At 39.4% G+C, this 23,201-nt stretch overlaps 1 protein-coding gene across 1 annotated transcript in view; it reads left to right on the forward strand.

The window, feature by feature from the left end:
* The first annotated feature begins 6,652 nt into the window (after positions 1–6,652).
* The window catches only part of ATP10D (ATPase phospholipid transporting 10D (putative)), a 92,968-nt gene continuing 76,419 nt past the window's right edge, over positions 6,653–23,201 (forward strand). The window contains exon 1 of the mRNA XM_037530070.2: positions 6,653–6,882. The gene's annotated coding sequence lies outside the window, so the exon portion shown is untranslated. The remainder of the gene's footprint in view (positions 6,883–23,201) is intronic.

The raw sequence follows: 23,201 nt of genomic DNA on the forward strand, positions 1-23,201 counted from the left end.
ACGGTTGTAGCAGAATAAAGTTTGTGGGCCTTGAGAAAGCGAGATAAGGTTCCAGGTGGTCAGCATTTCTTTTAATCATCTTTGTGGCAGCTTCTGGTGGTCGTTATCTCTTGGCAGGCATTCGGCTTCTCTGCATCTTAGGGAGTTTGCTGTTCTCCCCCTGCGCGCATGGTTCCTTGCCCACGCCGGACCATGGCAACAGCCATTAGCCCTGAGGGTCACTGCAGGGGGAGGTACAGCAGAGACTGAGCTCAAACTATTTGGCACCTGGCACTTAATGGCTGCTTAGTAAATGCTTAAATGAGAGGATTTGGCTGAGAATGTCATAAGGAATTGCTTAAAGATAAACAGACTGCCAATCAAGAGTGTGGATTCCCGGCCTCCCCGGTGGCGCAGCCGTTGGGCGCTGGGCTGCGAAGCTGCCCGCAGCCTCTGCAGCGCCACTTCGATCCCCGGCTGCAGGGCGAAGGTCCCACATGGCACAGCAGACCTCTCCTGCCGCCCGCTGCTCCCCTCAGCAGTGTACTTCGTCAGTCAGCCTGCTCTGCTCTCTGCTCTGGCTCTGGTGAATTCTCTCTCTCCAGCGCTTCTGACTACCCAGTGCTCATATAAATAAATAAATAAATCTTAAAAAAAAGAAAAAAAGAGTGTGGATTCCATTGAGCTAACTCAAATTTTCATAGGAAACAATTGGCTTATACTCATAATATTCTCCTGCAACAACATTCTTGCAACTCAATCTGGAGAGGTGAGGGATAAAAAGAAGCTGCTAGAAACTCCTCAGGGGTGTGGATTGACAAAAGTGGACTTGTAGGGCCTCCTCGGTGGCGCAGCGGTTGAGTGCTGGGTTGCGAAGCTGCCCGCAGCCTCTGCAGTGCCGGTTCGATCCCCGGCTGCTCCTCGGCCACCAGAAAGAGGGTCCCACATGGTGCGCAGACCTCTCCTGCCGCCCGCTGCTCCCCTCAGCAGTGTACTTCAGTCCTTCTGCCTGCTCTGCTCCCTGCTCTGGCTCTGGTGAATTCTCTCACCCTCCCGCGCTTCTGACTGTACCCAGTGCTTGTATAAATAAATAAATAAATAAATAAATAAATAAATAAATAAATAAATAAATCTTTAAAAAAAAAAAAAAGTGGACTTGTAATAGAAAAAGGGGTAGTGGAACCAAGAGTTGTCCATGATCATCTAGGAGAACCTTGAAATATGGAGCCAAAAATCACAAACCATCAGTCCAAAGTCTCTAATATCTGAAAATCTCAATTCTGGTAACATGAAAATGACATGTAAATTCCAAATATGATAGCCCTTTCACCTCTAGAATATTTCCTCTATCAGAAGCAGTCTTAGCCATCCTTTTTCACCCTTTCATTTGACTGAGTTCTCTTCATCCTTCAGATTCAGTTTAAATATCACTTGATCCTATACATTTAGTCTGCTCTCACAGTTCTTGAGCTTTGCCCGTGATAGCAGTTTTCTTTTTTTTAATTGAAGATCCTTTTTTAATTTTTTTAAAGATATTTATGCATTTAAGAACTGGGGTACAGGCCAGAGATGCGGGGGGTGGGAGGATTCACCAGAGACAGAGTGGGGAACAGAACAGGCAGATTGACTGAAATACACTGCTGAGGGGAGCAGCGGGTGAGTCAGGAGAGGTCTGCTGCACCATGTGGGTAGCTCCCTGGCCGGGGATTGAACTCAGGCTGCAGAGGCTGCAGATAGCTTCATAGTGCTGTGCTTAACCCCTTGCGCCACCAGGGGCACCTGCCTTCTATTTTAACACCATATTGAAATATCTCTCTAAGATCAAAAAATCTCATGTAGATTTCTTAGTTCTTATTTTTTTTTTATATTGCTGAGAAATAGCACACTACTTTCGCAAGAATTAGTAAAGATGCTAAATCATAAAGTGAAGAATTTCTTGAAACATAATTACTAAGTATATACATGAGAAAGGAAAAATGTATAGTTACATAATAGATGAGCACCAAAACTGTAAAAGTGACAGTATTCCAGCAGACTTCTACTTTTTTTTAAAGATTTATTTATTTATTTATTTATTTATTTATGCAAGCACTGGGAACAGTCAGAAGCGCAGGAGGGTGAGAGAGGTTTCACCAGAGACAGAGTGGGGAACAGAACAGACAGATTGACGAAGTACACTGCTGAGGGGAGCAGCAGGTGGCAGGAGAGGTCTGTGTGCCATGTGGGACCCTCTAGCAGCTTCGAAGCCCAGGGCCCAACCACTGCAGCACAAGGGGAGGCCCCAGACTTCTATTTAAAGGCATATTATACTTCCTAACTGTTGATTCCAAGCAGTCAATTACCAGTTACTGAGGCACATGTGAAAACCTTGCCATCCAACACATATATTAGCTCCCCTTCCTACTGGGGTTAAATATAGGTAATGGTGGCAACAAATCATTCTGGAAAAAGACAATAGCCAGAATGGTTACACAACTTTAGTCTTTCAATTTCTTAAGCCCAAACCCTGGAATTATCCTTCAATTTTCCAATTCTCTTGTAAGTCTCACACAATTCCTCTTTCTTAAGACATGCATATGCATAAAATTAAAGTCTAAATGAAATAGCTAGTGAACTAGTGAAAATGATGTGTGTGTTTCTAAAAAAAACACAGAATTTCTCCCCTCAATGAGACAATTATAACAATGGCATGATTTTACCCCTTCCAACAAAAATCACTTAATATGCATCATCCTAATTCATAGAAATCTATGCAGAATAATCCACGGGAGAATGTAGGTTCTCAGGTCAGATTCACGCCTCAGCTCTCTTTCCTTCTAGCTGTGCCATCTTGAGTAAGTTGCTTTATCTCTCTATGTCTCAGATTTATCACCTCCACATTAGAAACCACCTCACAGGACTGACAAGAGGATGAAGTGAAGCAACAGATGTAAACTACTTAGGACAGTGCCTAATAGAGAAATGTTTGACAAGTACCAACTGAGTAAGGAGAAAGTGAGATAGAAAATTACAAGTGCTAAGGGACTATGGTCACAGTTCATGGGTGATGTGGTGATAATAGATTTATGGGGACAACACCTGAGGGGCGAAATCAAATATTGTACAAAAATGAACAACAATGTAAGAAAATAAAAAAAAATACAAAAAAGAAAATTACAAGTGCTCAATAAATAAGCAAAGAGAGAGAGAAAGTCTCGTGATGATGTTACTAAAATCAGGGTGTATCTACAAAGGAATAAGTGTAATTGCTGAGGCATTGACCTTTCTTTTCATTCAAAAGTTAGTCAGAAAGCTGATGGTGGGGAATTTTGTACTTGAGCCACACCTTGTTAATAAGATAAGCACAGAGTAGAAGAAATGATTGATTATGAATCATGACAAATCAGTTTATGTCATTTTAGGAAACATTATATGTCAAACATTTTGAGCAAACAAAGAAAACATTGTTTCATGTGTTACCTGTTAAAACAGTGGACCCAAAGAATAAATATGCTTCTTTTTCGCACATAACAAGATAAGAAATGACTCATGGTTACAAGAAGAATCATGCTTACTGTTTGTAAGTGTTTTCTGATAAATTCTTACTCTGCTATTATCATGCTAATCCTTGAGTTTATTTAAAAAGAGGGGAAAATGGAAATCAATGAATTGATAACTATCCTTATTAAGTAACCATTGTTTGCTTTTCACAATGACAAAGCACTTCAGTTACATGCTTTGATATACTCTTAAAAACACTAATGTAGATATTATTGGATTAATTTTCCCTATGTTGCTTAGAAATGGCATCTAAGACCTTAACCTAAAAATTTGCAGAACTAAGCTTAAAGCCAGGTCAAACCTAGGCATTCGCCTACTGCACCATACGTTTCATTCTGGCAATTGTGTTAGTATCAATTGTGATATTAACAAATAATTTTCTAGTTGGAAAAGATGAAATTTCCTGACATCTATGTCACAGACTTTATTTATTTAAATATTTATCTAAAAAAAAAAAGGTTTATTTATTTATTTATACAAGAACTAGGGTACAAACCAGATGCCCGGGAGGGTGAGAGGATTCACCAGCAACAGAGCAGGGAACAGAACAGGCAGACTGACGAAATACACTGCTGAGGGGAGCAGTAGGCGAGACAGGAGAGGTCTGCTGAGCCATGTGGGTTAACTCCCAGGCCGAGGATGGAATTCATGCTACAGTGGCTGGTGATAGTTTGATAGTGAGACTTTAACATCTGTGCCACCAGAGAGGCCCTATGTAACAGGCTTTAAATATTAGATTTTTTTAAACTTCACGAATAGGTAGGTATATACAAATGAATATATTTATGAAATTACAAGAAAGTAAATGTATTTTCACTTTAGCAATGATTGTATGGCTCAATACTTACATTTTGGCAGCTAATGTACAATTTTTAACAAAATGGAAATAACGTTTTGGAGAAAAGTTGAATATTACAGGACATTTGCAAAAACAAATAAGCTAAAGTCCATTTTAATAGGGGTTATTTGCAATGATATTCACAAGTATTGATTTAAAATATTTGATTAGAAACCTGTAATTCATAAATGATAAATATGCTCCTTTTTTCTGGTCAATGATACAAACACAAATAGAAAAAATAATAAATTCATTCTATTCTCCCATCCTTCCCTTCTGAATAAATAATTTTGATGTGTATCTTGGCACATATTTTCTACATTTATATTTAAATACACCAATATGTAAAGAATATATAGGGGGCCAAATTATATTACAAAATGTTTCACATTATTCTGCTACTGCATTTTTAAACTTAAATATAATATTTTCCTCCAGAGCAATATTTTAAACCTTAACTAGTGATTCTTAACTCATGCTGCAGATTAGAATCTCTTGGGGAGCTTAAAAAAAATAGAAATTGCCAGAGCCCTACCCCCAGAGATTCCAGTTTAATTGGTCTGGGTGGGGCCTTAGCATCAAGCTCCCCAGATGACTCTGAAATGTAGCTAGTTAGATTTAAGCAATCCAAACTGGTAGCAAATACAGACCCCAGTCTGAATTGCCTGATATACATCCTCTCACAAAAGTCCTCTGCTAGGAACTGCAGTGGTACCGATTGGGAAAAACTAGCCTGGCTGGCTAGAAGATGGGAAATTTATTTCATCTCAAATCAGGCTGGGGACAAAGGACTACAGAGAGCTAGTATAGCCAGGAACAGTCTGCTGCTAAGCAGTCTGCAGCTAGGCTGGCTAGGTTTATTCCCAGAGTTGTCTAAACTCTAATAGAGATTTGCCCATACCTGTAGTAGTAGGTTTCCAAATCTGGCATCGCAGGAAACCACACCCAGAACTTGTTTCTCCCGATCTGGGAGAGGCAACTTCTCAGTGGGTGCAGGGACTGGTTTGGCCTCCCTAGTTCTACCTGAGAGTTTTTGGATTTCCCAAGCAATTCCATGTGTCTGTCTGGGGAGCTCTTCCCTGATAGGAAAACAAACATTGGTTTGATCTCTTACTTCACTCTAGCAACACTTTTGAGAAAATGGAAGACATAGGCACAAAATAGGAGAGATATGGAGGTTTTTGCCGCTCCTTTTGTTGTAGAAATAAATTCTAACCTTTTACCCAGGCAAAGGAAGAACAAGCAGTACTTCAGGAATGCTGAGGTCAGCAGCAGCTTTATTACTCATGCATGAGGTCCCAAGCCTGGGTAGCCCCATGAGATCTGAGCACCAGTTTAAAGACCAAGGGTTCCTTTTATACACAACTGTGTCTGTATCTGTTACATTAATAACATCGCCTTTCAGCAGGCACAACCATTGCTGCAAAGTCCCCAGACAAGGGGGGCAAGGCAAGAGGGGAAAGATGCAGGCATTTGGGGATGGCCTTGGAGAGAGAGACCAGTTTGGCCCACTGCCTGACCTTGCAGATGAGAGTGCTGAGGCCCTGGCCATGAATCTTGAAAGGCAAGGCGGTGTAAGTAAGCAAACATCGATTATGCCCGCGTTGGGGTGTTCATTGCACCTGGGCTGGAAGTTCTGCTGGAATATTTATTATATTCATTTGCTCAATAATATATTTTAGCTTCACTTTTATTTTTGTTTCAGCGGAATGAAAAAATTGGCAACCAGTGATGATTAGGTTTTGGTTTGAATTATTACCACTGTTGGCCTTTGCTTAAAGCAATTAGTTGATCAGCAATTCTGTGAGAGCAGACAGGTTATTGAAATTGATTTAGGAATAAAAAAATTTTTTTAGTTGTGTCTGTTAAGCATATGGACAAAACCACATTATACCAAGAGAGTGTGGGAGTTGAAGGCCAGGGAATGAGGAAAAAACACTAAATAAGAACTGTGATCTCTTTCTCAAGTTTTATTTTCTAGTTCTACAATCATAAATGTTTAGATCTGATCCCTTTACTCTCCAAAAAGTAATTGCCAAGCGTTTCAAGTCCAGTTACGTGGGTGAACCGTTAAACAGAATTTCAGCAAAAGAAGAATGAACCAAACCCTCAACCGCAGGCGATATGGACTGTAACGTGAAAGGCAGAGGTGGGACCAGGAGTCCATGGCGCCCGGCGGACAGCCTGCTCCGCCCAGCAGCAAGAGCCAGAGGCCAGCCCTGCCTGGCCCCGCCCCCTCGACCTCCCGGGGGGCGGGGCGACGCGCGATTGGCAGCTCGCGTTAGCCGGGGTTGAGTCCGCGGCGGCTGCACCACTAGGAGAAGGTCGCCGCAGCTCCCCGGGCTAGGGCTTCGGCTCTGGCGGTGCAGTTTGGGGTCTGTCTGAGAAGTGATCGCCTTTTTCCTAAGGCAGATGGCTGGCCTAGAAGCATAACCCTCCCTGCACCCCGGATTTGCGCTAGATTCTTCTCTTGGACTTTGCGACTTGTGACCAGCATGCTGTGATGTGTGCCCAGGGAGGAATTGGTAAGGGTCACGAGCGAATCCCTCTGGCCGTCCCCCTGCCCTCTGTGTCGTATCCACTCTCTTTTTACTCTTTCTGTTTCTTTTCCTCTTTCTGTTTCAACTCCCCATCTCGCTCACCCCCTCGATCTCTCCTTCCTGCAGAGGTTGGGTTTAGGTTTGATGAAGTGCCTCGACACTTGAGTATAAGACTTACTGAACTTACACAAAAAAAGAGAAGGTGAAGCAGTTGCACTATTTTGCAGTCACTTGATTTCAGAAGAGGAATTATTTTTATCTATTCTGAATGCTGGGTTTTGTAAAAAGGGAAAATAAGCGCGCACACACATACCCATTCATAAATTCCCTACCTTTGTCTAGCCAATGTGAAATGGAGTTGAAAGCAATTTCTCTCTCTCTCTCTCTCTCTCTCTCTCTCTCTCTCTCTCTCTCTCTCTCTCTCAAAGGTGATGAAGAGGATGTGTATTGAAATTGTAATACAGTAAATAAACCAAGGGTTGATTCATTAAGAAGAAAGGTGTTTGCGTTGGTGCTTGCTCAGGAATAGTTTTTAAACGAGTCCTACAATAAACTTTGTGTTCTTCCACACAAATACTAACTTGGAAGAACTTTGTTGTTGGGGCATCCTTCACTTCACCTTATAAACCGTGTAATTCTACTGGACCATGTACAGCACAGACGTTTGGTTAGTCAGTGAAACCCTTCAGTTTGGAGGATCTTATTGATGACTTGGGAGCTCCCGTGCCTCTAGAAAGCATATATTATATTTAAACTACTCTGAATCAATAAGGCATTTAACTCAGGTATTTAGAATGCGCTCTAAGTAAGACCAAAGTTTCTTCTTGTTGTTTTTTTTTTTTGGTTTTTTTTTTTTTCCTCACCCCAGTTATTTTGCAAGGAGAAAAGCAATTTCATAGTCTGAGAAAGTCTGACTCCACAGCCTTGAAAGATGGGTTAACAAAGTTAGAGGACTTCTTATCCTCCAGTATTACTGTATTGGAAAATAACTCCAGAGGAGAGAATTATTTTTAAATTGGGCTTGGTCACATTTCTATGACAGTATCATCTTAAAAAATACAAACTAAAAAAAAAAACTTTTTGACTTGTTAAGGACAGATAACAAACTATCATTATAACAGAGTAAACTCATTCAGTGCCCAACTGTTCTCCAATCTACCCCACAAGATGCTGTCTCCTCCTTCTAGACTCTTTCCTCATTACAAACACATATTACATACCTACACTGAGTTTGCTTATATCAACATGAGATCACACTGTACATGTTGAAAAATAATTGGCAACATTGGAAAAGCCTTAGGGAGTTTAAAAATAACATTTTAACAGCTAATTTAACATTTATTCAATTATATGGAAAAGATGGAGAATTTAAATGCCTAAAACAGAATGTCAAGGTTGTTTGACCTTTGCATAGCAAGAACCAGATACTTATTTGATATAATTATGTAGTGGCTAAATGGAAATTAAATGGGTTATGATTTATTTTGATGTCAATAAATGAAGGAAAATGCTCAGAATTTGATTTTAATTTACAATAGATTAGAGATGACGCATCTTTAAGGCCTTGAAAATCTAATTCAGAAATAAAAATGTAAAAAATATCGAATAGTCAGGCCTTTATTGCCTGTCTTACTCTCTGAAAGAAAATCAAAAACAATGCTACAAACAAGATCACTTGCAGAGTCTCAAAACCCAGTGTGTTGGTATAGATAATTTTAATAGCTTGTCAATGATTTTAAAAAGGAGGATCCATTTATCAAGACAAGGAATAATTGTGTATGTGTAGGATGCTTTTGCTATTCTTGTCAACAGTTGATAGTAACTGAGCACCTTTCCTTACTCCTTAGAAGAATTTTATTATGATTGTGTTGTCTTGGAAACATTGCTCCTCTTCTATTATCTTAGGTGGACTTACTTCATTTCAGAAATCATCTTAGCCATAAAAATAATGCTTTTCACAAAAGTAGTATCACTGTTAGAGTAAGAAGTAATAGTGATACTAGTTTCATAAGAATTGTGGCCTTACTGGAATTTTTTATGATACTCAATGAAAAGTATGTTGTGGTAATGACTTGGGAATATGTATTAAAACCTGTATGTTTTCACTGTCTTGGACTCAATCCTAGGTTTAGAAATAAGGTCTTGAGGAAAATACCTGAATTTCATTTGACATTTTTTATCTATGTTCATGGTGTTATCTGTAACTTGAAAAAATAGAAAATAAAGCCCCCAATAAAAAAAACTATTTTTTATTTTTTATTATTTATTTATTTTTTTATCATTTAAATTTTATTTTTATATTCCCCTTACAATTACAACCCCCTTATTTTGACCCCAAGCCCTCCTTTCCCCGCCCCCACCCCCCATAGAGTGTCTCTGGTTCATAGTCCAATAACAAACTATTTAAATAAATTAATCGACTATAATGATAAAATTGAGCTTCCAAAAATATTTTGAAGGAATTTAATATTTAGAAAGATGTTTATGATGTATTGAGTGAAAAAAAGCACTTAATACTGTATTATTGTGAATGTGCAAAATGTAATTTTGAAATAAATATGTATCAAATATCATTACTTAAATATTTGTTAAGTCTTACTATGTACCAGGCATTGTTCTATAGTAACAGATATTGGCTAACATTAGATAAAACTGTTTGTACTCGCTGTTGTTCCTGTTTTTATCAATGGTTCTATCCAATGATAAACACCAAAAACAAAGAGTGTAATGAATTTCTAGGTGGTAGAGTTATAGCTATTTATTTTCTTATTTTTTTCTGATATTCCCAAATCCTCTCTTCCAACTATTATTTTTATAATCACAAATACCATTTTGAAAAATATTGCAAAGAAATATCCTAAGAAAAATTAGAACACACACTCCTAGCTAGCTATATTATATATGCCAGAATGCCCTATTCGAAATATATTATCGAGAAGAGTGAGAGGTAGATGAACACCCCTAAGAAAAATGATCCCCAGTGAAAAATAGATATAAATAGCAACTCACAAAGGAAAAAAGATTCACTTGTATAAGGTTGGGGGAAAGGGATGTTGATCTACCAATAATGGAAAAAAATACTTAGCCTGGGAATACGTTACCATATTTTCACATATCACATTAATAAATATGGCAAGCAACTCAAAATAAATGAGGTTGTTGGGGAAGATTATTCAATGATATGAGGAATGGATAAAGGTAAGTTATAAAATGACATCTTGCAAAAATCTAACTTATGCTGGGCCTCCCCGGTGGCGCAGCGGTTGAGCGCTGGGTTGCGAAGCTGCCCACGGCCTCAGCGCCGCCGGTTCGATCCCCGGCTGCTCCCCGGCCACCGGAGGAGGGTCCCACATGGCGCGCAGACCTCTCCTGCCGCCCGCTGCTCCCCTCAGCAGTGTACTTCGGTCCTTCTGCCTGCTGTGCTCCCCGCTCTGGCTCTGGTGAATTCTCTCACCCTCCCGCTCTTCTGACTGTACCCAGTGCATGTATGAACAAGCAAAAACAAACAAATAAGTAAATAAATAAAAAACATGCCTCTATAAAAAAATAAATAAATTTAAAAAAAAAAAAAAATCTAACTTATGCTCAGAAACTTTTATTGATGAAAAATAAGCAAAGTACTAATAGTACTTATATTTGGGTAGTGGGATTATAGGTGATTTCTTCTTTTTTTTTAATGGCATTAATCTGTAGTTTCTAAAATTTCTACAATCACGTATTTTAGTTACCAGTAAAAAGTCATATCCTGTGCCTCCCCAGTGGCGCAGCGGTTGAGCACTGGGTTGCGAAGCTGCCCACAGCCTCTGCAGCGCTGGTTCGATCCCCGGCTGCTCCCCGGCCACCGGAGGAGGGTCGCACATGGTGCGCAGACCTCTCCTGCCGCCCGCTACTCCCCTCAGCAGTGAACGTCTGTCCTTCTGCTCTGCTCCCCGCTCTGGCTCTGGTGAATTCTCTCACCCTCCCGCGCTTCTGACTGTACCCAGTGCTTGTATAAATAAATAAATAAATAATCTTAAAAAAAAAAAAAAGTCATATCCTAAAAAAGCAATCTGTGCTAGAATGAAGAGCAAGCACATAAGAGGATGTTATCTTTCCCAATTTTCACAATGCCTCATTGTGTGCAATTCTATGTTTCTGAATTGTATTTGCTGGTGAAAACATTTGGATTATAAGGCAGGTCATCACAAATAAAGCCTCTTCTAGTCTTATTCGCTCTTCTGCCACCAGCTGTTTTCTGAAACAATCTGGGGAACTGCTTTGAGCTTTCTATTCCTGTTGGTCACATCTGCTGGGGTCTCATGCCAATAGGCCTTAATTAACTAATCCTTAATTTATTTTTCTAAACTCTACTTATTCCATTGAAAGCCTTTCTGAATACAGAACATGAGACAACTACAATCTTGTTAGGAAAAAAAGCCTATAAAATCTCAACCTTTTATGTAGGATAGGTAATAAAACCCATGTCTTGGTTATGACAAATGTTGAAAATCAGTTTTGAATCCTAAGATTCTGCAAAGTCTTATTCTTCAATCAATAGTACTAAAAATTACTTAGCGCTATTTTTCAACATCCCTTTCCCCTTATAGATTTTAATGAAATATCACAGATTATAGTAGAAATCTTAATTATAATGTAAATCTTAACTAAGGTCTTTCCTAGAGAGGTATTCTCAGATGTTTTCATCACAAGGATTCTCTCTACTTATATATCTTTTAGGCAATAAATCAACATTTCTAACTGTTAGATAATACCTGAATCAGAAGCATTATTATACTTCTTAAAATTCCCAAACCAAGGACTGAGAGAAAAGGGAATTTACTGAGTTTCAATCTGACTTCTGAATTGTCACATTTGAGTCAGATGTGTGCAAAAGAAGGGGTATAGTGATGTCCAGTTCCCAATTTGTCACATTTTTTTCCCCCCTGCTTGATTGGGTTGTAGTCACTACTTTATGTACTAATAGGGGGAAATGATGTCCTGAGCTAATTCCATACAGGCTTTGTGGACCCCACCCCTACTCCAGACCAAAGCCATCAGGACATTGGGAAAGACAAATCCCATCACCACCAAAGGGAAGGTAGCTGGGACCTGAGGGTGGAGTTAAGCAGCCAGGTTTGGTATAAAACCAAACACGTGGGCCTTGGGGGGGGTCCCCTTTTGGCTCTCGGCCAGCTCTCAGAGTGCCATTGGGTTTCCAGGTCAGCGGATCGGGTAGGGCGCATGTAAGATTTTATTTTCCTATTTTTCCCTGATTTGTACATTTCCTCATTCCCCCTTCCCTTGTAAATAAACCTTTTATTAACCTTTTGTGTGTATCTGCAGTGGAGTATCAATAAGTCCCTTTTAAGTGTGCAGGTGAGGACCCTCAGCCAGGCGACCCGTTTTATATCGGGGCTGCTCTGTAACACTAAGTACACATAGTATACAAACATCAGTAAGGGACAGCTGAAGCTGTAAATGGTATTAAGAAATTGACAGTGTTCATTGCAATTGTAAAATGGACTCATTTGTCACAGAGGCACACTCAAGACTTGATGGCTTTGAATATCTAACAATCCCATTCCTTGCTGGCCAGTGGTAAACTGTGTTCTAAGTACATTACTTATGTAACAGGGTGGTCCCCAGGAAAGGGGGAGGTTCCAGACCTGGAGGAGGTACATGGGGCCAAGAGACATGTGAAGAAACTGCGCTTGTCTTTTGGTCGTGGACTGGGTGACACAGATGTGGGTGAGACCCGTGGGGAGGTGACAATGGCAGCTTTTATCTTGATTTTGATTTTGCTCTTTTCCTTCCCGGCTTGTCTGGTTGTTTCTGAACCTTTTCTGTTTCTGAACCTTTCTGTTTCTGAACCTTTCTGTTTCTGAACCTTTCCAGTGGTCCCCACTGGAAGATGCTTTAGACTTGTGGCAGGCTCTGGCGCTTTGCTCTGGGCCAATCCCATTTGGATGGACTTTTACCCACGAGGGGACGGGTAACTTTGGGTGCTTCATTTAGAAACTATATTCTTTGCCTTTCCTGTATTGTTCCCTAGTTGTATTAAAGTTCCTTCCCATTAAAGTCTTATATGTTTTGTGTTGATGCAGTGGATGGCAGAACCCATTTAGAATAGGCAGGTTTGCGGGGTTTGGGCTGCCCCTCTCCCTGCCCTGTAACACTTGACATTACTCAGTTTTTCTGGACTAATCTCCATTAGATTTTCTTTCACACCTCTTGCAAAGGAATCCTTTGATATCCGTGGCCTATCACACTCTTCTAAATATCTTCACTGATTCCCCATTTCCTTCAAACTCAGCATAAATTCTTAATTTTAGTAATAACTTTAAATAGTCCCTACATGGATTTCTATCTTCATTTCCCATCTTTGCTTAATTCGTACTTGAAACTCCAGCCACATTGAGCTACTCAGTATTATTTAATACTGAGGGCTTTTTTTTAATTATTTAAGACTCAGGGCTTCTAGCTTCCTTGTTTTTATTCATGGTATTTCTTTTTCTTAAATCTATAAATCTCTGTCAGATTCCAAACATTTCCCAAAGCACATTTAAAAAGCTTGTCCTCTTTTCCCATTCTTGCTTCAGATGCCTTCTTATAGGTCTTTCTGTTTACCTATATTCACATCCTGCATGATTTCTCTGTTATTTTGTTGTTGAATTGAGTTTTTGCATTCTTCTGGGGCTATTTTATTCATCCCCAAAGTACTCAGCTTTTGTCCCTGGCCCAAGACAAGGCAAAATAAATTAACATAAGAAGGTAAACTCCTGAGGCGAAGGTTTTTATCAGCTTTGTTCCCTGGTTTATCTGGTATCTATAACAATGCATGACAGTGGAGCTCAACAAACAAAATTTGAAAGAATGGAGTTATTGAGTACTTTCAATGTGTTAGGCACAGTGCATTACTAATAAACCTCTTTACAACACTGTGTGAAGTGGAGGTGATTGTTGTTTCTATTTTACAAATGTGGAAACTGAGGCTCAGAGGGTAAGAGCTTGTGGTAACTGGTAGAATGTGAATGTGTTTACAGAACTTATGTTTTTTCTACTAACTGCAGATGTATTTGTTGCTGTTTTTAAAACAGTGGATTTAATATGACTTATTCAAGAGAGATATGTTTTGAAGGCAGTTGACTATCATGAGCCCACTTTATAATTCTCAGTGAATGTCACCAACTTCTTAATAGCATTTACAACTTTCATCTCTCCCTTATTGGTGTTTATATACTAGCATATTCAGCAATAGTTATCTTACAGCCCTTGGGGACAATTTAAATATATGTGTGAAACAATTAAAATAATTGGTATATGTTATCTATGCTTATATTACGATAAGTGATGCACTGAAGTAATTTTTAGCCATGGAAAAATAATTCTCTATGGAAGAATTATAACATATTTTATTTTTTTTTAAATATTAAATTTTATTTTTATATTCCCCCATACAATTGCAAATGCCCCATTCTGACCCCAATCCTTCCCCTCCCGCCCCCCCACCCCCCAAAAAGTGTCTCTGGTTCATAGTTTTTTTGTTGATTTTGATTTTCACTTTCTTATATTCATTTTCCTGGTCCCTTATTTAAGTTTTCTAGATTCCTGCTATGAGTGAGACCATCCGGTATTTTTCTTTTTCTTTTTGGCTTATTTCGCTGAGCATGATCCCTTCCAGTGCCATCCATGTGTTTATCTTTTTTGAATGCTGAGTAATATTCCATGGTATATATGTACCACATCTTCTTGATCCAGTCATCTATTTTTGGGCATTTGGGTTGTTTCCAAAGCTTAGCTATTGTAAATAGTGCTGCTATAAACATAGGAGTGCAGGTGCTCTTTGGAATTGATGTTTCTGTGTCCTTTGGGTAAATACCTAGGAGTGGAATTGCTGGATCATATGGAAGCTCTATGTTTAGTAGGTCCAGAAATCTCCACACAGCTCTCCATAGTGGTTGGACCAGTTTGCACTCCCACCAACAGTGCACAAGAGTTCCTTTTTCTCCACATCCTCGCCAACATTTGTTGTTGCTAGTTTTTTTAATATGTGCCATTCTCACTGGTGTGAGATGGTATCTCATGGTAGTTTTGATTTGCATTTCCCTGATTACAAGTGATGTTGAACATTTTTTCATATGTCTGTTGGCCATTTGCATTTCCTCTTCAGAGAAGTTTCTTTTTAGCTCTTCTGCCCATTTTTTGACTGGATTATTTTCTTTGTTGTTGCTGAGTCTCATCAGCTCTTTGCAGATTTTTGTGATCAGTCCTTTATCATTAGTGTTGGGTGCAAAAATGTTCTCCCAGTTGGTGGGGTTTCTCTTTGTTTTTGTTATTGTCTCTTTTGCTGTGCAGAAGCTCTTTAATTTGATGTAGTCCCAGCTGTTTATCTTTCTCTTCACTATCACTGCTTTGGGTGATGTGTCTGTAAAGATGTCTTTGATGTGCAAATCCCGTAGTGTTTCGCCTATATTTCCTTCTATGTATTTTATGGTTTCAGGTCTTATGTCTAGTTCTTTAATCCATTTTGAGTTGATTTTTGTGTATGGTGTGAGGTAGTGGTCAAGCTTCATTCTTTTGCATGTAGCGACCCAGTTTTCCCAGCACCATTTATTGAACAAACTTTCTTTGCTCCAATGCATAGTCTTTGCTCCTTTGTCAAAGATTAGTTGACCATAAATCTGTGGGTTTATTTCTGGATTTTCTATTCGATTCCATTGGTCTGTATGTCTGTTCTTGTTCCAATACCATGCAGTTTTGATGATTATGGCTTTGTAGTATAGTTTGAAGTCTGGGAGTGTGATGCCTCCATTTCCTTCTTTTTTTTTCAGTAGAGCTTTGGCTATTCGGGGTTTTTGGTGATTCCATATGAATTTCATCAATAATTGTTCTATTTCTTTGAAGAATGCCATTGAGATTTTGATTGGAATAGCATTGAATCTGTATATTGCTTTTGGTAGGATGGCCATTTTAATAATGTTTATTCTTCCAATCCATGAGCAGGGGATGTCTTTCCATTTCTTTGTGTCTTCTTCTATTTCTTTTAACAGTGTTTTATAGTTTTCTTTGTATAGGTCCTTTACCTCTTTTGTTAGATTTATTCCCAAATATTTGATTTTTTTTGTTTCGATAATAAAAGGGGTGGTTTTTTTGATTTCTTCTTCTTCAGATTTATTGTTTGTGTATAGGAAGGCCACTGACTTTTGCGTGTTGATTTTGTATCCTGCCACTTTACTGAATTGATTGATGAGTTGAATTAGTTTTTCTGTGGAGATTTTGGGGTTCTCTATGTATATTATCATATCATCTGCAAATAGTGATAGTTTGACTTCTTCTTTTCCTATTTGGATTCCTTGGATGTCTTTCTCTTGTCTTATTGCTCTGGCTAGGACTTCCAGTATTATATTGAAAAGCAGTGGTGAGAGTGGACATCCTTGTCTTGTTCCAGATCTTAATGGAATTGCTTTCAGCTTTTCACCATTGAGAATGATACTGGCTGTTGGCTTGTCATAGATGGCCTTTATGATGTTGAGGTATGTTCCTTGTATCCCAAGAATTTCAAGGGCTTTTATCATGAATGGGTGTTGCACTTTGTCGAAAGCTTTCTCAGCATCTATTGATATTATCATATGGTTTTTATATTTCTTTTTGTTGATGTGTTGGATAACGTTGATTGATTTTCGGATGTTAAACCATCCTTGTGCCCCTGGAATGAATCCAACTTGGTCGTGGTGAATTATCTTATGGATACATTGTTGGATTCTGATAGCTAAAATTTTATTGAGGATTTTTGCATCAGTGTTCATTAGGGAGATTGGCCTATAGTTTTCCTTTTTTGTGTTGTCCTTATTCGGTTTTGGTATTAGTGTAATGTTGGCTTCATAGAACGTGTTTGGTATTGTCCCTTCCTTCTCAATTTTTTGGAAGAGTTTGTGAAGGATAGGCACTAATTCGTCTCTGAATGTTTGGTAGAATTCATTTGTAAATCCATCAGGTCCTGGGCTTTTGTTTTTGGGGAGGTTTTTAATTACCATTTCAATTTCGCTGCTTGTAATTGGTCTGTTTAGGTGTTCTATTTCTTCTTTATCTAGCTTTGGGTGATTGTAGAGTTGTAGGAATTTGTCCATCTCCTCTAGATTGTTGAACTTGTTTCCATATAACTGTTCATAGTAGTTACTGATTATTCTTTTGATTTCTGCTGTGTCCGTTGTGATTTCTCCTCTTTCATTTATGATTCTGTGTATTTGTGCTTTCTCCCTTTTTTCCTTTGTGAGCCTGGCTAGGGGTTTGTCTATTTTATTTATTTTTTCAAAGAACCAGCTCTTGGTTTCATTGATCTTTTGGATTGTTTTTTTAGTTTCAATTTCATTTATTTCTGCTTTGGTTTTTATTATTTCTTTTCTTCTACTGGTTCTGGGGTTTTTTTGTTGTTCTTTTTCTAGATCTTTGAGCTTCGAGATTAGGTTGTTTCTTTGAGTTCTTTCTTGTTTTTTGATGTGAGCTTCTATTGCTATATATTTTCCTCTTATTACTGCTTTTGCTGCATCCCATACATTTAGGATATTGGTGTCCTCCTTGTCATTCAATTCAAAGAATTTTTTAATTTCTTCTTTGATCTCCTCGTTAGTCCAGTGGTCTTCCAGTAGTGTGGCTTTTAATCTCCATGAGGTAGGATAGTTCCTTGCCTTCTTTTTATGATTTATTTCTAGTTTGATGCCTTCGTGGTCAGAAAAGATGGTTGGTATGATTTCAATCTTGGTGTATCTGTTGATGTTTGTCTTGTGCCCCAGTATGTGATCGATCCTGGAGAATGATCCGTGTGCGCTTGAGAAAAATGTGTACTCCGTTTTTTTTGGGTTTAGTGTTCTATAGATGTCTGTTAAGCCCAAATGCTCTAGGTCCTTATTTAGAGCTTTAGTTTCTTTACTTATTTTTTGTCTTGTTGATCTATCCATTGTTGATAGTGGTGTGTTGAAGTCTCCCACTACATATGTGTTTTCTCTGATGTCTGTTTTCAGAGAGGACAACAGTTGTCTGATATATTTTGGTGCTCCTTCGTTTGGTGAGTATATGTTAATGAGTGTTATTTCTTCTTGAAGTATTGTCCCCTTAATCATAATGTAGTGACCATTGGGGTCTCTTTTTATTTTTTTGAGTTTGAAGTCTGTTTTATCTGATATAAGTATAGCTGTTCCTGCTTTCTTTTTTGGCCCATTTGCTTGTAGGATTGTTTTCCATCCTTTGACTTTGAGCCTATTTTTATCTTTTGTAGCTAAATGTGTTTCCTGGAGACAGCAAAAGGTTGGGTTTTGTTTCTTAATCCAGGCTGCAACTCTGTGTCTTTTTATTGAAGAGTTTAGTCCATTTACATTTAGAGTTAATATTGATATGTTAGCATCTGTATTTGCCATTATGTTTGTCTTTCCTTTGATTTTATTTATTTATTCTTTTAATAATTTTTTTTTTTTATTTTGGTCTTCTTTCGTTGTTATTCGTCCCTCTGAGGTTCTGGCTTTAGGATTCCTTGTAGTATTTTTTGGAGTGGGGGTTTAGTCGCAATGAAATTCCGGAGTTTCTCTTTGTCTGGGAAGGTCCATATTCTTTCTTCATGGAGGAAAGAGAGCTTTGCGGGATAGAGTATTCTTGGTTGGCATCTGTTTTCTTGGAGTCTGTTGACTATGTCCCTCCACTCTCTCCTTGCCCGTAGTGTTTCTTCAGAGAAGTCTGATGTCAGCCTGATTGGTTTTCCTTTGAATGTTATCTGTTTCTTCCCTCTTGTCAGCTTCATTATTTTTTCCTTGTCCTGGATTCTTGGGAGCTTTACTATTATGTGTCTTGCTGTGTTTTTCCTTTCGTCGTGGAAGTTTGGTGTTCTTCTTGCTTCTTGTATATCAATTTTCAGCTCCTTCTTCTCATTTGGGAAGTTCTCTTCAATTATATCCATGAATATTTTCTCTGTTCCTACATCTCTCTCCTCTCCTTCTGGAATTCCTATAACTCTTATATTTCCTTTCCTCATGGAGTCAGATAGTTCCCGAAGTCTTTCTTCATTCTTTTTCCTTCGTACTTCTCTTTCCTTTTCTGTTTTGGTTCTTTTTATTTCTGTGTCTTCAAGATTACTTATTCGTTCTTCCATTTCATCTATTCTGCTTTCATTGCTTTTCCCAGAGTTCTTTAGTTCCTCCATTAATTCTTTGATCTCCTGCATTTCTCTTACTTCCCTCTTTAGAGACTCAATTTCCTTCTTCTGATCTATCACTTTTTTAATCATGGCAATTTTAAATTCTCTTTCTGGAAGGCTCAGAAGTTCTTCCAAGTTGCTGTCGTTGCAATCTGGGGAGTGGTTTTCTTTTTGTGGTGTGCTTCTTTCCTGAGGAGTTTTTAGGTTGCGTGTGGTTCTTCTACTCCCTACTGTCTGTTTTCTAATTTGTCGTATGCGTTGGGACACTGTGTTGCTCGGACTGCCTGACATCTTGGGTGAACTTCTCCGCTCCCCTCTGGCTCTTCCAGGAGCCATCTCTGTCTTCTGGGGGAGCTTTCTGCTGGTTTTAGGCAGTTTTTACTGAAGAAATGTCCCTGTTCTCAAATGGCGAAGCGGGATGCAGTCCCTGCGCCTCCGGTTTCAGGCACACTCTTCTGCGCACCCGGTCTGCCCCGGACGTGGGTGCCTGTTCCCTCTGTGGGCTCAGACTGCTGGTCGGAAGGGGCCTGGCGTGGAATAACTTCCCGGCTGGCCACTGGGTCCTCCAGAAACCTTCTGCCCTTTTCAAGCAGTCTTAAGAAATGTCCTGTTTTATAGGGTGTTAGTGACTTTTTTTTTCCTGGTCGCTAGGTGGCGCCAGAGATCTCTCCTATTGTCCTTGGGGGGCTGTTTTTCGCCTCCCCCACCCCGTGGGACAGAGAACAGAGCGGGAATGGTAGGGTACACCTCAACAGCTTTGGGGTGCTGTGTCTGCCTTGTGCCCCACCGTCGTGGAGAAACCACGCCCCGAATTTTCGTGCCCCGGGTCTCAGTTCAAAGCCCTCAGGTCCAGGACGCGGGCTGTAGCCCAGTTCAGTGGCGCGGGAATGGCGCCTTTTGCACCGCTCCCGTGCCTGGGTGCCTGGATCCTGCTTACTCAGGGAGGGACCTTCACCTCAGTGAGGACCTCCGCGCGTCTCCCCGCAAGCCTAGGTCGTCTCCCCGCAAGCCTAGGTCGTCTCCCCGCAAGCCTAGGTCGCAGGCGCGGGGACCTGGGCAGCCGCGATCCAGGTCTGCACTTGCTTTTCAGCTTACTGGCAGCCCGGGCTGTGTGCGCGTCTCCCGGGGTCTTTGTTCTTCTCTAATGGCGCCCGGAGCCGTTCGCTCACCGCCGCAGCGGATCCTGCAGGGTTCGCCTCAGCTCCCGTTCACGGGGTGTGGTGGCTGCAATAGTTCCTTTCCGCTCACAGTCCCGCTTGCTGCGTCGTTTGTTCTTGTTGGCCGTTTTGGTTTGTTGTTTCCTCCTCTCTGCGGGTCGGAGAGTGCCGCCTCTGTGGGCGGGGGAGGGGAGCAGGGTTCTGCGCTTCCCTCCCTTCTGGTCCTCTTTTATGGCCACTTTCTTCTTCGGGTAGTTTGCTGGCGTCACCCGTTTATCTTCCGTGTCCCAGTTCTCACTGGGACCTGCCGCTTTTCCTCCCTATTCACTTTTTTTAATGGGAGATCTTACTCGCAGCGTCTCCTCCCCGCCATGTTGCTCCGCCCCCTCCTATAACATATTTTAAGTCTCAAAAAAAAAAATCTAGAAGTGAAACCTTAAATAGTTCTTAGAAATTAATTAAGCCTTTATCCATTATACTAAGATGTTCTTTTTAAGAGTTCAACTAGAGTAGTGCCTGTCTTCATCACTTATCCAGTGATGTCAAATACTTTGAAGAAAAGAATAATTTAGAATTTTAGCTTTTGATGTATCTATTTGATTGGTATTCATGGCTCAGATTAACCTGCAAGAGAACTTTAAAAACTGTGTAATTAACTATACTTTTATGGATACATATGAATACTTTTATGGACAAATATGTGTGGTATTTTTATATACTACATCATACTTGTATAAAGGTCCAAATTATAATTTAAAACCTTATGAATTTTAAGCATTTTCTTGCTCAAATAAATTCTCTTGAATGTCATTTTTATAGCCATATAATATTTTCATTTATGTCACAATTAACAGTTTTGCTTTTTATGGACTTTAGGTTAATGCTTTTTCCCAGTGCTAAATTGAGCATCTTTCTACCCTGGGCCCAAAGAGGGTGAATATTTGGAAAATATGTTACCTTTTTATGGTGGCAGAAAAGTAAAAGCAAACTAGGCTCCCTCAGAACTCACTAAGCATTATGAATAAAGGAACTCTTCACAATATTCAAGTCAAAAAAGTCTCCATTTTTATTGCTTTTCTTAGAATTCTAGTGAGGTTGAATATTATAGTAGTTTCTTAATTTTTGTGTGTTGGTGCTCTTTTCCTCAGTTTACTTTTTGTACATATTTGTACCAGAAAAGAATACTTTCTTAAAGAATCAATTTAAAGAGTATACCATTGGAAGTCATGATAGGACTCAGTTGGGGCCTCCCTGGTGGCGCAAGGGGTAGGGGTGCAGCCTATGAGGCTGTCCATGGCCTCTGCAGCATGAGTTCGAATTCCCGGCTAGCCAGGGAGCAACCCACATGGCGCAGCAGACCTCTCCTGACTCTCCCGATGCTGCCCTCACCAGTGTGTTTCAGTCGTTCTGCCTGTTCTGTTCCCCACTCTGTTCCCTGCACCTCTGGCCTATACCCAATCTCTTGTATCCATAAATAAATCAATCTTTGGAAAAAAAATAGGACTCAATTGGATGGAAATGAAACAATAAGGTGATCCCACAAATTAGGTATAAAAGGCTGTGAAAGTTTAAAGATAGATAATATCTGAATAAATCTTATTTTATCATTTAAGTGTGTTACCATAAAACTTTAGCAGGTATGAAGTCTTGCATTCAAATTGACTTAATTTATGACACATTCATAAATAATAACAGTTTAGGGATTAATAAAAGCATACCCATATACACATGAGTAATAAAATGGGAGTAGAGAAGAAAAGCTGCAATATTTTTTGTGACCTGCTACAAATGTGTAGTATTAACCAGGTCTGAGAACTCAGTTTTCTGAGACCTGTATACAAGATGAAGTATTTAGTTGGCTATTTAAGGTTTTTGCCAACCTTAAGATTCTGAATTTTCTCTGTAAGTTACCAAAATCATAGTTTCAAAATATTTTTCCTACTTGAAGAAATATTGGTATTAAGCATATCATAAATGCTCTCATAATAGTAAGAAAGGTTGCTATTTATTGCTCTGTATATCATAGGTACCTCGCATATGCTCTTATTAATTCCTCACAACAAACATACAGAGTAGAAATTACATTCCTGCTGGGAATCTGAGGGATATACAAAGACCCACTGGGCCTGTGCAGAGTCAGAATTTGAACCCATGGCTGTCCAAAGCGCCTCTTTTTATTCTGCTACGTACTTCTCTGTTGAACAAAAGTGATGGCTCACTGTAGACTAGTGTTTCCATTGTTGATATTTTGGGTCATATTATTATTTGCTGTGGGTCACTATCCTGTGCTTTTTAACATCATCCATGGCATCTATCTGTTAGCACTCATTTGCTCAGTGTGACAACCAAGATGTCTCCAGATATTGTCAGTGGACCTCGGGGCAAAAGTGTGCCCATTGAAGGAAGACCACAATTTCATACAAACTAAGTCACAGTAATCTGAGATCAAATATAATTGTTACAATTATCTCTGGCAAAGGTAGATGATTTAGACCATCTTAGATTTAGAAGGCTAAGGTAGTATTTATCAGGAATTCAAGCAAAAGACCCCATTCCATCATTCAACAATATTGATTGCACATTTACTGACTTGTCCTTACCCTCTTGAAATATAATTTCTTGTTTGGTTTCCCATTCCCAGAATGTATAGTATACCACCACGAGCCTAATTGGACATTAGTTAATTTATTTAAAAATATTCATTGGTTAGAACAGTGAATTAGTCTTGCAGGGGAAGCATATAGCTCATTCCACTTTCTTTATTTCCCTAATAATCTTTCAAAGCCTCTCTTTAAAATCACAATCCAGTGTGTTTATCATGTTTTATACATCACACAGTTAGCACATATAGCTAAGGTTTGCCCTCCTTCATTTGAATTAGTAAAGATAGCACACCAGGAAATTGGTATTCTTCTGCTAGTTTAAAAAGTTATTTAGGTTCCAATTTTCAAAATGAGCATGTGACTGGGGGCTAGTTTCATTGCAGA

The sequence above is a fragment of the Talpa occidentalis genome, unplaced genomic scaffold, assembly GCF_014898055.3.
Source record: "Talpa occidentalis isolate TD23 unplaced genomic scaffold, MPIMG_talOcc4v2.1 talOcc4.6, whole genome shotgun sequence".
NCBI classification, from domain to species: domain Eukaryota; kingdom Metazoa; phylum Chordata; class Mammalia; order Eulipotyphla; family Talpidae; genus Talpa; species Talpa occidentalis.